The sequence below is a fragment of the Peromyscus californicus genome, unplaced genomic scaffold (genome assembly GCF_007827085.1).
Source record: "Peromyscus californicus insignis strain IS unplaced genomic scaffold, ASM782708v3 Scaffold_20__1_contigs__length_68692818, whole genome shotgun sequence".
Classification (NCBI taxonomy): domain Eukaryota; kingdom Metazoa; phylum Chordata; class Mammalia; order Rodentia; family Cricetidae; genus Peromyscus; species Peromyscus californicus.
Window position 1 is genome coordinate 67,980,248 of NW_026294503.1, and position 16,083 is coordinate 67,996,330.

The window sequence follows — 16,083 nt, forward strand, 5'->3', positions numbered from 1 at the left end:
AAACACACACCCACGCTCCCTCCAGCTTCTGCTGTCCTTGTGCATACATATCACCCCATTTTAGGGACTGAGTCCACAGAGACCTCCCCTGCCCTACCCCCCACCTCTCCTTTCTTTGCTTCTCCCTCCCGCTCCCTCCCTCATCCCTGGGCACCCGTTTGCCAGGGTTATTTATAGAAGCAAGCGATAAATTCAGTGTGTTTCTCGGCGCGCAAAGCTATAAATAATGGCACAGATCATTAAACCCCGAGAGCAGGCCCAGCCGCCCCGCAAACAAGATGAAGTACAAACCACCACGTGAGAGGGAGAGGGCGGGGCAAGGGAGAGCCCCAGGCCCGGGGACATTAGGTCCAGTCTGCACCCCTCAATCCAGCTCCAGTGAACCTGGGCCTCCAAGGTACCTGCTGGGCTCAAGGGTGGGCCGGGGGGTTCACGCATTGGTCAGACAAGCTCCCACACACTCTATTCTTCCTTTCTCCCCTCTCCTGTCCTTGCTCTCTCCACTTCCTGCATTGTTCTCCTGTCTTTCATGTATCACTTCTTTTTTTTTTGTTTTGTTTTGTTTTGTTGAGACAGGGTTTCTCTATGTAGCCCTGGCTATCCTGGAACTCACTCTGTAGACCAGGCTGGCCTCGAACTCACAGAGATCTCCCTATCTCTGCCTCAAGAGTGCTGGGGTGCTGGGATTAAAGATGTGCACCACCACTCCTGGCTTTTTTTTTTTTTAACTAATTATCCTTTACTTTCCTGCCAATAGGGTAAGAATGTCCTTTTTTAAAATTTATTTATTTTTATTTTATGTTCTTTTTTTTTTTTTTTTTTTTGGTTTTTTGCCTTCATGTATGTTTGTGTGAGGGTATCAGAAGGTGTGGAACTGGAGTTACAGACAGGTAGATGTGAGATGCCATGTGGGTGCTGGGAATTGAACCCAGGTCCCCAAGAAGAGCAGCCAGTGCTCTTAACCACTGAGTCATCTCTCCTAGACAAGGTCTTATTATGTAACTCTGGCTGTCCTGGAACTCGCTATATAGACCAGGCTGGCCTCAGACTCACAGAGATCTGCCTGCCTCTGCCTCCCGAGTGCTGGGATTTAAGGCCTGCACCACTACAACCGCCCCAATTCCCCTCTCCAACTCTCCTTTTGTCTCTCCAAGGTCCCTCCTGCCCTCTTACCTTCTGTCCTTCATCTCTCCCTCTCCTTCCCTTCTTTCCTTTCTTCCCCCTACCCCATGTCTGCAGGCCCCGGGTGGGAGTCTGGTCTCACCCAGGAGCCCTCAGAGGCAGAAAATCCCCTGTCAGCAGAACACTGGTGAGGGCTGCTGATTCAGTGTCTGTAATTTCCCAGGCGGAGGCGGGGAGGGGGACAGGGAAGATGGATGAGGAGGGAAATAGCACGGACACCAGGGACAGGCTTTGGATGAAGGGGTTTCTAGGGAGCAGAACCAGGGCTCCAGCAGGATTCCATCACCACTAGCTGGTCAGCCCAGGGAAGAGTGGTTTCAACATATGGAGAGAGAAAGCTGTGGAAAAGAACAAGAAAACCAGCAGAACGGGGGGGGGGGGGGCGGGGGGGGGGCAAAGAGGAGCCACAAGGAGGAGCCACTGAGAAAGTCAAGAGGTGTCAGAAGCATCAGAAAAGCTAGCAGAATGTGGTCCCATCCAATGCCATCTCATCCCCAGATCCATGCAGACCCACAGAGGCCACATTGCCTTTCTGAGTATGGGCCAAAGTATGGGAAGTTTGGGGATCCCAATCATGGCTACCCATCCCTCTCGCCTTCACTCTTAGGAAATGCCTCTACCCTATGGGATTCATCCACACTTTTCTGGTCTGCAAATTTGCCTCAGCCCCAACTCTGGTCCCTACATTCTAAGCATCTCACCCTTCCCACTGAGCCTGGGTTAGCCAGCCTGGGAGTTAAAGCCACTTCTAGGAGAGACTAAGAAAAGCCAGACTGGGAAACAGGATCAGACCCTAGGAAAACTGTCAGTTTTGTCCTTTTGGGGGGCGGGGTCAGGTAAACAAACTCCAAATGGGATTGCAGAGATCAGACTCTGCCAGAGCCTGCACCTGAGGGATGGAGACATAGGGCTGGTGAGCCATCCAGAATGGACTGAACGGTGTGCCTGAACACTATGCGCCCTGGTCTTGTGGCCAGGGATGGATGGTCAGGCCTGGAGCCTTCCTCACCTGCCCCACCCATGGCCCTACAACCATCTGCTCTCACTCGCTCGTGGGCAGCTTTGATGCACAACTTCGTTATTTGCCCAGGGATTTATAGTAGGAACCAGGGCAGCAGCTAAATCCCCCAGCCACTGAGTTAAATCAGCTGCTGTGATGGGCCGGAACGAGGGAGATGTTGGGCTGGGAGGCTGCACCGTGTGGCTGGAGAGGAAAACACTTGTCCCTGCTCCCTGGGGATAGCTGTCTATAAATCCCCTCAGGTACCCATTAGGGCCGGCAGACAGACTTCAGCACCGGCCTGCTGGCACAGAGAAGGCCACAACAGGCAGCACCCGCTGGCACAGAGAAGGCCACAGCAGGCAGCACCGGCAGAAGCAGGCTGAAGCCAAGGGCTGGAGTGGACTACAAGAGCAGCTCAAAGTATCTGGCCAGTCACAGTGGGTGTCACCACTCTGCTTTAGAAGCTGTGTGAAATGGTGTCTCTAATGAGAGGGCAGGTTCTGGACAGCAAGAGTGCCGGGCTCAGAACCTTGCTCAGCCATTTGCTGTGTGACCCCAGTCAAGTTGCTAGACTTCCCTGTGCTGTTGTAGCAGACACCTCCCAGGATTACTATGACTCAATGAGACACAGTGGATAAAGATCTGATCTAGGTCTGTGCCTGGCATTACAGAACAAAGTCTTGGGGCCAGCCTAGGAATGTGCAAAGGGAGAAGGGGTCATGAGACCCTTGGAAGACTCTGGAGGTACCGCGAGGATGTTACTCAGCCCCCTCCTCCCATGATGAGGGGGCTGAGAAGAAAGCTTATTATGCAAGCATGAGAAAGTGTTTGGATCTCCAGCACCTGTATAAAAATCCAGGCATGGCTGTAACCTCAATGCTGTAATGCCAGCGCCAGAAGGTGGAGCTAGGAAGATCCCAGCGCTCCCTGGTCAGTCTAGCTGAAAAGCTCCAGGTTCTGTAAGAGACTGTCTCAAAAATAAGGTGAAGAGCAAGGTGGGAAGACACCCGAAGTCAACTTCTAGCCTCCACACAGGCACACACATTCATATATACATGTGCATACACACACACACACACACACACACACACACACACACACACACACACGCAGAGAGAGAGAGAGACAGAGACAGAGAGACACAGAGAGAGGGAGAGGGAGGGAGGGAGGGGGAGAGAGAGAGAGAGAGAGAGAGAGAGAGAGAGAGAGAGAGAGAGACTCTGATTCAGGTTGATATTCATCTCCCTGGGGGACTGAAACCAGCCTTTCCCAGGGCTGTGGTTAAGAGCCCTGTAGGAGGCAGCCTGCACTTGCCTGCCCAATGTGATTTACTGAAAAGCCTTCAGCCAGCTATTTGGCTTCTCTAGACCTGCTCTTCTCATCCACAAAATGGACACAATAATATTCCTTTTCCAGAGTTACAGAGAGTTACATGATTGTGCACAGCTCTGTAGTGAGTGCTCATTACATTTAGGCTTGCTGTTACTATGTTTTCACCAGGTGAGCAAGTGAAGGTTAAGCATGGACCCTGAATCTAGCCAACAGCCCCCGGATCCAATAGCGTGTCCAACAACAGGGTGTCACTACCAAGGGCAAGAGTCAGGAGAGGGGTGCATGGGTAAGGCCGTGTGGATAGGTGGAAGGGGCAATAAGGAGATAGGAACGTAAGAGGAAGATGGGGGTTGACAGGAACAGAAAAGATGGCAGACTTACACCAGAGAGAGAGAGAGAGAGAGAAGGATGGGCCAGAAGCACATAAGAGAAAGCCCAGGAGGAGATAAAGAGGAGCTCCCTTGAAACAGAAATGGATGGCAAGGTAGAAAATGGAGATGGGATGGGGAATCCAGAGGAGCCACCAACAGAGGAGCCTGGAGCTGCAATCAGGGAAGGGGGGGGGGGGGGCTTGTAGATGTGCTGAGAGCAAAGGGAGCCTGGAGAGGAGAGAAGCAAGAGCCTGGAGAACAGGTATAGGACAAAGGAGGGAACTGGCAAGGCACCCGCCAGAGCACAATTTCAAGCTGTGTCCACTCTATGGCCTCCTCCCAGCTCTCACTTTCAGCTTGGCTTCCCTCGGCCTTCTTCCTGCCACCCACACCGTCATGCACCAAGTCTGCTGCAGGGCAGAGGACAGTAAGGAGCCTGGGGTGCCTGGACTCCGGTTACCAGAAGACAGGGAAAGGAGAGTCCCATGGTAGAGCAGAAACCTCCTCCTGGTAGCGCCCCCCTTCATTGGCATGTGGACCCCCAGGATGTAGTTACCACAACAAATAAAAGACAGTGGCTTCACATCTACAAGCCCCAGTCTCAAACAACCCTTGGGAAGCAGGCAGCATTACCGTTATCATTATTGTCACCACACATTCCAGATTGTGATGGGTATTGACTGATTCCTGAAACAGCCCTGTCATACCCATTCCACAGATGTGAACTGAGGCCTGGTATAATGAGTTCAGAAGATTCCATGCCCCTGCCCCAACGTGCCTTGTTCCTTGATCCTCTTTCTATTGTCCAATCTACATTTCTCTCTTCCTATCATGCCACCTCACAAATCTCAAACTGGCTTTCTGTTCACTCTCCAGGCATTCCCAGCAGAATCTGGTGTGTCTACAGACAACCTGGGGCCTTTACTTGGGAATGAGCTGGCAGGTGATGACCCAAAAGAAATCACACAGCGGCTGCAGACAACGTGACTGGTGACAGGATCTTCAGGACCTCCATCCCCACTTGCCACACCACAGAATCAGAGATGACCTACCATCTAAGACCCACCCATGATAGAACCAGAACCAATAAAGAAGTGGGGTGAGAAATGTTCTTGGGAGGGAAAGACAAGAATGTACAGCTACTGAAGAGGAACCGAAGACCCAGTCCTCAGATTCCTAACATAAAAATATTGGGAACCAAATAACAGCTAAAAAAAATTTCCCTAGCCAGACATGGAGGTATTCACCAGCAGTCTCAGCATTTTGGAGATGGAACCTGGAGGACCAAGAGTTAAAAGTCATCCCTGGATACATCATGAGTTCCAGGATAGCCTAGGCTACATGAGACTCTGTTTCAAATAATAAATAAGTGTCCCCATACCAGAAGCCTTATCAATCCTGTTCCCAGCACCAATTCCTTGCCATGCATCAAAAGCATGATCAGAAAGAGCCAGCAAGATGGTTCAGTGGGTAAAGTTAGATCCCTGGTACATACACATGTGTGTGCACACACATAAACACAATGAAAATAAAGAAATTTAAATATGTATCTACTTGTATGTGTATGAGTGCTTGCATGTATGTATACCATGTATGTATCTAGTACCCATTCCTTGAAATTAGAGTTACAGATGGTTATGAGCCACCATATCAGTACTAGGAACCAAACATGGGTCTTCTATGAGAGTAGCAAGTGCTCTTAACCACTTAGACATCCCTCCAACCATAAATAAAGTTAAAGAAAAAATGTGCACACACAAAAACAGGGCTTGAGAGATGGTTTGGTGGTTTAGAGCATTTACTGCTTTTGCAAAGGACCTGTATTCAATCCCCAGCACCGACATGATGACTCACAACCACCCATAACTCCAATTTTAGGGGATCTGATGCCCTCTTCTGTCCCCCAAGAGCACCAGGTACACATGTGGTACACAGGCATATTCAGGGAAAACATTGAAACATATAAAATAAAATAAATAAATACTTTTTAAAAATTTAAAAGAACAATGGAGCTGGGCATGGTGGTGCACACCTTTTATCCCAACACTCAGGAGACAGAAGCTGGATGATCTCTGTGAGTTCAAGGCCAGCCTGGTCTACAGAGTAAGTTCCAGAACACCCAGGGCTACATAGAGAAATTCTGTCTCAAAAGAAGGAGGAGAAGGAGGAGGAGGAGGAAGAAGAAGGAGGAGGGAAGGAGGGGCTGGCAAGGCAGCTCAGCAGCTCAGGGGGCCACTGTCCTTGCGGAGGACATGAACTCTGCTCCCAGCAGGTTCATGTTGGGCAGCTCACAGACACCTGTAAGTCCAGCTTCAGGGGATCCAATGGCCTCTTCTGGCCTCTGTGGGTACCTTCATTCACATATATATGCCTACATACAGACACATGCATACACATGATCAAAAATAAAAGTAAGACTTTTATTTTAAAGACTTCTCAATGTGGTGGTGCACACCTTTAATCCCAGCATTGGAGAGGTGGAGGCAGGAGGATTTCTGTAAGATCCAAGCTAGCCAGGTCTACATAGAGAAAACCTCTCTCAAAACTAAAAAATAAATAAGAAAAAATGTGATCAACAGCAAGGATTTCTCATCACTACACAAGTTCTAGATTTTTCCTGACATGTGAGGCAGAGCACATTTGCTATGGAACTGGAAGGCAGTTGGGCTCATGATCTTAGAGAAATGGGGAAGACAGAAGCCATGGTGTCCCACAAATCCCTCCCAGAGAAGAGAAGCCAAATCCAGGAAGGAAGGTACCAGTCCTCCAGTGGGTTTCCTGCCTCCAACCCCTACGCATACACTCCGGAATGGCCCATGTGGAACTAAGCCCCTGTTAGCCAGTTTCTCTACCTTCTACCCAATGCTGCTCACTATTCCTGGCTGCTTCTGATTAGCATGGGGATCAATGGCAACAAAATAAATGAAATGAAAACAATATCCCACACCTTCCATGGACAAAAATCTTCCTTCCTTGTTGGCACAACTTCTGACCTACAGGAGGAAATCGTACCAGTAAGAAAATGATGTCAGGTGCAGAAAGGGAAAAGGAGGGAAGCTGGAGAGGTGGCTCAGAGGTCCTGAGTTCAATTCCCAGCAACCACATGGTGGCTCACAACCATCTGTAATGAGATCTGATATCTCTTCCGGTGTTCAGGCAAACATGCAGGCAGAACACTGCATACATAATAAATAAATATTTTTAAAAAAGAAAAAGGACAAAGAAGTGAGTCTTTGTCATGGAGAAGCCTGACTTGCAAGCCTGGCTCCTTCCCACATAGTCAGAAAGATGCTGCCTTTCCCCAGCAGCCCACACATGTGTGCGTGCAATACACAATAAAGTTAAGCTGGCTCTTAGAAAGACTGGCAGAGGTATCCAGGCATGAAAAGCCCTCTGGCACTGAACATATGAGCAGCGGCACCCTCTCCAAGGCCTTAAACACTGAGCTGAAAGCTATCTGAGCAGCTGGTGGGGTACTGGAAGAAGGCAGGTGGATAGAAGCGTTTGCCAACGTGGACCAGCGAAGTTGCCTCACTCTAAAGAGCGGCCTCTGGTTTGCCAGAGTTTGAGCCCAGCCTGGGCGACACAGTGTACTAGGTCAGTTAGACAGACAGGCACCCTGTCTCAAAGAAACAAAAAGTGTCATAACTGGTTTTCATGGGAAGTTCTTGGGCAAACTAATCTGAAGTTGAGACAGAAAGCTCATAAACCTCCCCAACAAATACACACTGACAAGGGAGTCCACAGACAAAGGTCCGACCTGTAGACCGGTGAACCAACAAATACAGAACCCCTCCCAGAAGCTCCCCTCCAAACACACCTGTGTCCTCCTGAAATTCCCATCCACAGCTTACACACACACACACACACACACACACACACACACACACACACACACACAGAGAGAGAGAGAGAGAGAGAGAGAGAGAGAGAGAGAGAGAGAGACCTGCATTTACATCAAAGAACTGATTCCTCCAACTGGCATTCAGAACCCTCCAAGAAAGTACAGTCCCAGTATGTTTCCCACTCTCCAGCTATTGGTCCCTTTATGGTTCAAAGGACAATACTGTGAATCACCTGTTTCCCATTCACTGTTCTAGCGCAACCTCACCACCCCAAACCTCATCAGTGTTCTCTCCATCTTCCTCCAACGCGAAATTTAAATTCCACTTCTCCCATTCTCTCACTATTATCTTAAGGCAGCGTTCCACGTATCCCAGACTGCCCTAGAACTCTATGTAGCCAAGACAACTTTGGCTGGGGTTACAGTATGTACCACCAAGCCCATTGTGTGCAGTGCGGGGGATCAAATCCAAGGCCTCATGCGCAGTAGACAGGTGCTCTACCCTATGAGCTGCATCGCAGTCCCTACTTTGGTCACTGTGTGTCCCCTCCCCATGGGATGGGCCTCTGTCTTGAGTTCACTCTGTGCCTGGTGTTGGAAGGCAGTTCCGGCTATGCTTGAACACCCAGATGAAAACTACAGACCTGCTCTCAGCTCAGTTTTCTCTTTGTGACTCACAGGGTTCCCTGAGTAAAGAGACCAATTAGAGACTGCAGTCATTCCAAGAGCCTGTCCCCCATCATAGGTGGGGCCTTTGAGAAAGAGGATTTGATGTGGTGGAAAGCCTTCCTGAAACTGTTCAGTTAGGGGCTTTCTGAGGGGCTTTGGGGGCCTTAGAGTTTGTTTGGGCTCTTCTCCTCACTGTCTCTCTCACTCAGTCTGAAATCTCTCAGTCTGAGGCTGAGGGAAGCTTGTAATCTGAAAAGCAACCACATCTGCATCTCCATCAGAATGTTGGAAATGCAAACTCTTGGCCCTACCCCAGACCCATTCAGCCCAGTGCTAAAGTTCTGATCCCTAGGTGATTAGGAACACATTAGAGTTGAAGGTCATAGCCTAGATGTCCAGAAAGGCAGACCAGAGACCCCACAGGAAGGCAGAATGCCCAAGCCATTCATTCATTAAAGCTCCTATTTGATAAATAAGAAATAAGCACCAGTTGAGTGAAAAATGCCAGGCACTGGAGATAAAACTATGAATGACTTGGGGGCTGGGGAGATGGCTCAGCAGTTAGAACTGACCGCTCTTCTAGAGAACCTTAGGTTGATTTCCAGTACCCACATGAAGCAACCATCTGTTACTTCATTCCTAGAGGAGCCTATACTTTCTTCTTCTTCTTCTTCTTCTTCTTCTTCTTCTTCTTCTTCTTCTTCTTCTTCTTCTTCTTCTTCTTCTTCTTCTTGCCTTCACATGCACCAGACATGCACATGGTATACAGACATACACATTAAATCAATAAACAAACAAATACCTGTGGATGACTAGGTCTGGGTGGCCAGGCTGAGCAAACAGGTCTGTTCTCACCTAGTTGTCTAAGTTTGGGTCCCCAGCCCTGCCGGAACAAGGGGTTAATTTACCTGAAGACTCTCTCAACCCTGAGGCTAATGAGATCTGTCCTTGGATCAAAAGACAGACAGGATAAGGAGCAGATGGGAAGAAGTCTGAACACAAGGACACAGAAAAGATGGAAAGTCCTGGATGTGTGCCTCCCCTCCTGTCCCCCTTCCAGAGGCATACTCCAGCATGTTTTCCCCACTGCCAGTACTGAGAGGGAACCCAGGAACTTAGGCATGCTAGATAAGTACTCTGTCACTTGACTTCTTTATTAGGGCCCCCTCCAGGATGCTACTCAATTTTCAGTCAGACAGCCTCCCATGAAAGGGGTCTTCTGATAGATACCTCCTGTAGATAAAATCTACTCACTTTCCTCCAGCCCCTGTAACCCAGAGGCCAAGACAGTGAAGACAGGCTGCACCTAACAGGGTGAGCACAGGACAGGGTACTGGTTGGGACTGACTGAAGGACACAGGAGGAGAAGTAAGGAACACAGACTCAGGATCCAGAGCCAGGGGTTGGTGAGAGTGTCCGCTGCAGAACGGGACCAGCAAGGGAGGCCAGTTAGGGGCTTGCAGCAGTCAGCAACACAGAAGAACCAAAGTGGCTTCCACTGAAATCCTTCAGGTGGAGACAGTGGAGCACACGGCTCAGAGCCACGTTACCTTCTGAGAATGGGGCTGAAGAACTTACATATTGGCCTGGGTATTCAGAACCCCAGAGAAAGGAAGAAGATGACTTACTGTTGGGTTCAGGGCCTGAGTCACCTGACAGGCTCGGCAATCCAAGAGGATCTTGGGACTGGTTCTGAAAGACCCGGTCAGAGTAAGGTTTGGAGGACAGAAAGGACCTAGGTAGAGAGGAGAGTCCATATTGGAAAGTCACCAAGAAAGCAAAGAGTCACCAAGAGGCGGGAAAAGAAGGAGCAAATGACATCTTTGTAAAAGTTTCTGAACAGTGAGAATTCCTTCTGTCTCCATTGTCTCCTTTAAGCCTCCCTCTCACGGATGGACATAGTCCTGTGCTCAGGAACCCTCTGCTGCCTGTGGCAGAGCAGGTACATGAAGAACACTCAGTTCTGCTCTAGGAGTCCTGGTCACTTGCTGGCAGGAGTTCTGGGCAAGCTGTTTCTCACAAGGCCTCAGTTTCCCTGTTGGCAAAGCAGTAAAGTTGAGTCAGGATTTCAGACCCTATCCATCTCCAGTGTTTTTTTCCGGGCCCGAATGCTGAGCCTCATAAATCCTTGCAGGCCCTGGTCAAGAGTGGCACAGGGTGGCCAAGTGGCTGCTGTGGAGAGCTCCCAGGGGAACGAAGTGGGGCCAGTAAGTACCCAGGACCATCTAGATAGGGGCCAATGAGGGTTGCTCTGAATGAAGAACGACCAAGTCAAGAGTCCTGATCCCAAATCTCTTTCCCAAATCCTCCTCAGCATTTTTTTCGTCGTGTTGCGTGTTGAAGGGTCTACTCTTGTCACTGGAGGCTTCCATCTGCTTCCACCCCCTGAAGGATCTCATCCCACATCACTGAGGACTCTTAAATCTCTACCTCCAGCCTGGTCTTCTCGGAAACTAAGACCCAGGAGCCTCCTCTACTTGAATATTTAGCAGGCATCTCACACTTAATGTATCCAAAGCATGTCCCCTGAAGCCATGATACCAGGTAATGGCAAGTTCCGTGATCTGGTCACTGATGTAAAAACAAAACAAAACAAAAACCTCTTAGTTTATCCTTGACTGTGCCTTGCTCCTTCCCATCTGATCCACCACAAATCCCCCCACAGCTGACTCGGCAAGATTCATCCAGACCACGCTCCCCACTCCACTGCATCCTCCTGGCCCAGGCTCTGTCTCTCCCCGCTGCTGCAGTGCACACACCAACGCACTCTCGGACATCTTGCTTCCGTCCTTGTCTCCCCACTGCATTCTCAACATAGCAGCATTGAGTATTCAGAGGAAATAGTACGTCACTCTCAGGCTCTGACTCTCCAGTGACTCTTCAGAGTGGAAGCTTTGCTGTGATTCATTAGTCCCTACACAATCATGACTAGCTTCCTGTGACCTCTTTAGAAGCTGTTCATTCCCTTCTCTGTTTCTGTGGCTCCAGCCATATTGGCCTCAGTGCTGTTCATCCAACATGTTGGACATGCTCACAGGAGGATTTTGCCCTTGCTGTTTCTCAGCAGGAAAGGTCTTCCCTAACTGCACGAGCCCCGGCATCTGGTAAACGCCAGACTCCGTATGCAGGGGGCCAGAATACAGATAAGCAAGGGAGGGGAAAGGAAGAGGAAACAGTAGAGTCGAGTCCCACACAAAACATGAAAAGTCTCGTCTTCCTTTCTATCTTTCTGGGACACTGTCTTCAGAAGTTCAGGGAACTCGGGGTAGGGCTGCTCTGGTTCTTCAGCAAGTGGCCCCTTTCCATCTGATGGCTAACGGACCGACATCTCTCTAGCACCCTCAGGACTTCCGGACAGGAGCAGTCTGAAGCCCCTGGATGGACACGCCCGTCCTTTCTGTGCCTAAAGGATTTAGAGAAGAAGCCATATTCCAATCACGCACTTGTTCCCACTACCTCCCACCTCTCCTTCTTTGGCCTCTTACTCTGGTGCTAGGAGGCAAGCTTCCAGAGGAAAAGGGAAGGAAGGGCTCAGGACAAAGGGCACAGGAGGCTTGAGAGAGGAAAACTGAGGCAGAGAGAAACGCAAGCTGTGCAAGCTGGTGACCCAGAGAGAGGTCGAGATAGCTTGGGCCAAAAGGAGTCCACGTTGAATACAGCCAGCAGGCAAAAAGTAGAGATGAACTGAGGGGTGGGCGCCCTGCCCAGAGGGACGGAGGATACACTAGAGGAAGGGGCCTGGAGCGGCTCCGAAGAGGAGCGGGCGGCGCGGGCAGCAGGACCACACGCTGCCAGGCCGTGCGGGCGGAGGCGGGCGGAGGCGGCGGGCTCAGCGGAGCGGGCGGGCGCCGGGAGCGGGCTCGTAAAAGCCGCGCCGCGCGGGGAAATTGCCGCCAGAATCGCTGAGCTCCACAAAACGCCGCCCGCGCGGCCCGCCGCCGCGCCCGCTCCAATCTCCAGCCTCATCGGCGCGCGGGCTGGTTATGCATTTAAATGTTATTTAATTGGATTGCGGAGGAGCTGGGGGCCAGAGTGCCCCCGCCTCCGCCCCGCACGCGCCGCACGTCTGTTTTCCGAGTCACAGATTGCCGCGCACCCCCTCCCGCCCAATCCCTCCCGCCTCCGAAGCTTCTCTCCCTCCCTTCCAAACCCGGCCAGAGGACACTCGGAAAGACACCAGCCTACACAGACTGAAAACTCAGAAGCTACACACACACACACACACACACACACACACACACACACACACACACACACACACACACTGCTGCAGACACACAAAGACGCAGCAGCAGCAGCAAACATGGGCTACATTCATTTGCACGAGTGTCCATCTGGAAGGTTAAGAATGGCAGACAAAAAAAGGTCCCCAGGACCACAGAAGTACACAAACGCATGTTAACACACTGGAAGCGCATGCTGCAAGGCACCACACCACCTGACTTCTCCGGGGATGATGGCACTCACAAAGTGCCACTGCCAAGCATGGGCACAAGAAGGTGCCAAAGCAGTGACCTCACAGGGTGAGGCAGAGGCCCTCCTCAGAGTAAGGAGGGAAGCCTGCAGTTCACTCTCACTCAGTCAGGCCATCACACATTTGCCGCAGCAGCCTTTTGGGGTTGGGAAGCAAAACCTTTTGTTCAGTGACATGTTGTCCTTCTCCCAAACCACAGCAGTGAGGCTTCAAGAGGCAACTGCATCTATAAGGAAGTTCCTTAAACTGAACAAAGAAACAAATTGAGTGCAAATTACAACAAGTCGGGTAGACAGACAGCAGGAGGGCCTTCCTAAGAGGACAGAAACCGGAACCCCAAGGTGTGAGACTGGCATTTGTGTGAGGTGGGTTTCTCCCCTCTCACGTGCAGTAGGAAGCTAGATGAGGAGTCAGCACTATCAAGGCAGATGAAAGGATAGCATGTCCTGCAGAGGCATGTCCTCCACATACTCCCAACCAGCAACAGGAAATTGCTGGCCTGAGATGATCAGGGTCACACTACTTCAATTAATGAAAATGGAAATGGCAACCTGGCTTGGCACAGGCAGCCATGGAGGACCATTCTGGGCTCTCAGCCATCCCTTCTGCAAGCTGGGCCCAGAGAATGACGTCAGCCTCAGGATCTTTGAGCTGGCTGTGGGGACAGAAGAATGGGCAAAATGTATGTATTCTATCGCAGTTGGCCTGCTTGCATTGTGTCTGAGAGTGTGAGGACCCAATCAAGGAAGAGAAAGTGACCCCACAGACATGATAATTCAACCTTGACTGCTAAGCACAGGCCCGGGCCTGGCTGGCATTGAGGTTTCTGAACAAGAAAGCAATTCAGCTTCCCCCAAAGCAATTTATTTCTGCATCACCTGAGGACCATGGCTGGACAGTTTATCCATGTGTCTAACCTCAATGTCTCATGTTCCAGTTGAAGTTATTTACTTCTCTGGAGAATTGGGGGGGGGGGGGCCCTAAAGAAGAATATTAGAAGAGTTGAGAGTTGGTCTGGGATAGGTTACAATCTCTAATCTCTATTTTTTTTCCCATTCTACCAGTAGCTCTTGGCCTCAGCTATGGCCAGGCTGCATTTCCAGTCTTGTTTTTTTTTTTTTTTTTTTTTTTTGGTTTTTTTCGAGACAGGGTTTCTCTGTGTAGCTTTGCGCCTTTCCTGGAACTCGCTTTGGAGACCAGGCTGGCCTCGAACTCACAGAGATCCGCCTGGCTCTACCTCCCGAGTGCTGGGATTAAAGGCGTGCGCCACCACCGCCCGGCTTCCAGTCTTGTTTTTATAAAGCATGTTATGGAGGGGGTAAGTACTGGAGAGTGAACATGCTGAGTGGACACTCTACTACAGACCTGCAGCCCAGTCCATTTCCAGATACCTTTGCTCTAGGACCATAACAATCCCTGACACAGAGTCCTGCAGTTTTCCACCCCAGAAGCTACTTGTACAAGGCCTGCTTATTGAAAACAAACTCTACTTCCTATCTTCCACAGAGATATGCCTGACCTTTGGGCTCCTGCATGATTCCTTCTGAGTCCCTCCCTCCAACCTGTTTCCTAGCCCAGAGCAGTTAGGGCTAAGCTGAAAAGTATCTGACCCATCCCACCAGTACACACACCTCCATCCACCTTAGGGGTGTCCAGAATACTGTGTGAACAGCCTGTTCACAACATGCTTTCAACTTGATCTATCCTATAATGTACATGCTTGCATCCCTAGGACTGGACTTGAACACTGTGAGGATAAAGGATCATCTCATCCCCTTTGTCTCTCCCTGCAGTGCCTAGCATGGACAATGACACATGGGGAACATCTACTGAGGTGAGAAAAATATGAGAGCCCACACAGTGGTCTCCCTTTAAAGCTGATCTGTTTGGGAAAGGAGAGAAAGGAGGTAAGAGGATTCTTCCCCAGCCTGCTCTACCCTTCCATCTCAGAAGCATCACCACCCCAACCAAGCACAGCTTTTCTCTCTCTCTCTCTCTCTCTCTCTCTCTCTCTCTCTCTCTCTCTCTCTCTCTCTGTGTGTGTGTGTGTGTGTGTGTGTGTGTGTGTGTGTATGTGTGTGTGTAAGAACTTCCAAGCCTCCATCACTTCTCTAAATCTAATCTAAACACCATCACAGGGCAAAAGCAATGCCAATAGATAATAAACTCATGGTCATGGAGGGGCACATGGATCCTCCCAAACCAGGTTCACGCTTACTAAAGCATGTTCCTGCGAGCACCTACATTGTGCCAGGCATAGGGATGAAAGAAATAAAAGAGCCCTTCTCCTGGCCCTCCTGGAGAACTAACCTGGGCTGCATAAGGGAAGCATACAGAGATCTAGACTCTGTAAAAGTCGCAGCAGGACTCCTCGGGTCTCTCAAATCAATCTCTTGAAGTAAAGCAGAGGAACTTGAATTCTTCTGAACCTCCATGGTTAATTCTGATTCACAGCAGGGTTGCAGGCCACTGATCTCTGCATCGGAGCTACCCAAGAGGACTTCTGCAGTAACGGAGAGGTTCTTTATCTGTGACATTCTGTTAGTGCCAACAGCCATGTGTGTATGAGCACCTGAAATACGGCTAGTGAACTGAAGGAAATTTTACTTAATTCTTATTCACTTAAAATGGCTTCACATGCGGCAGGGGATGCAGCTCATTTGGTAAATTGCCTGCCTAGCATGCACAAACCCTAGGTTCGATTCCCAGGACTATGTAAAACCAGGTGTGGAAGTGCATGCCTGCTATCCCAGCATTCAAAAGGTGGACTCTCATCTACATAGCAAGTTCAAGCCAAGCCTGGGCCACCTGAGATTTATTTGTCAATCAATCCATCAATAGGCTGTACATGGCTACTGATTGTTGTATCAGACCACGAAATTCTAGATGACCCTAGATTCTATGTTTTATTTTTATAGATTCATTTATTTTATGCATTTGAATGTTTGTATGTTTGTGTATATATGTCTGGTGCACACAGGTTAGAAGAGAACTTTGAATTCCCTGGAACTGGAGTTATAGGCAGTTGTGGGCTGCCTTGTGGGTACTGGAATTGAAATCAGGTCTTCTACAACAACAAATGCTCTTAGCCACTGAGCCATGTCTCCAGCTTCCCATTTTATTTATTTTAAAAAATGCAAGGCCAGGCATGGTGGCACACACTTTTGATCCCAGCGCTAAGGAGGCAGAGGCAGGTGGATCTCTGAGT

General features: G+C 49.8%; 1 long non-coding RNA gene across 1 annotated transcript; it reads left to right on the forward strand.

The window, feature by feature from the left end:
• The first annotated feature begins 293 nt into the window (after positions 1-293).
• On the forward strand, positions 294-5,437 carry LOC128117182 (uncharacterized). The gene is made up of 2 exons (XR_008220729.1): positions 294-397; positions 4,765-5,437. It is a non-coding gene; the product is annotated as an uncharacterized LOC128117182 (long non-coding RNA).
• Positions 5,438-16,083: the final 10,646 nt, after the last annotated feature.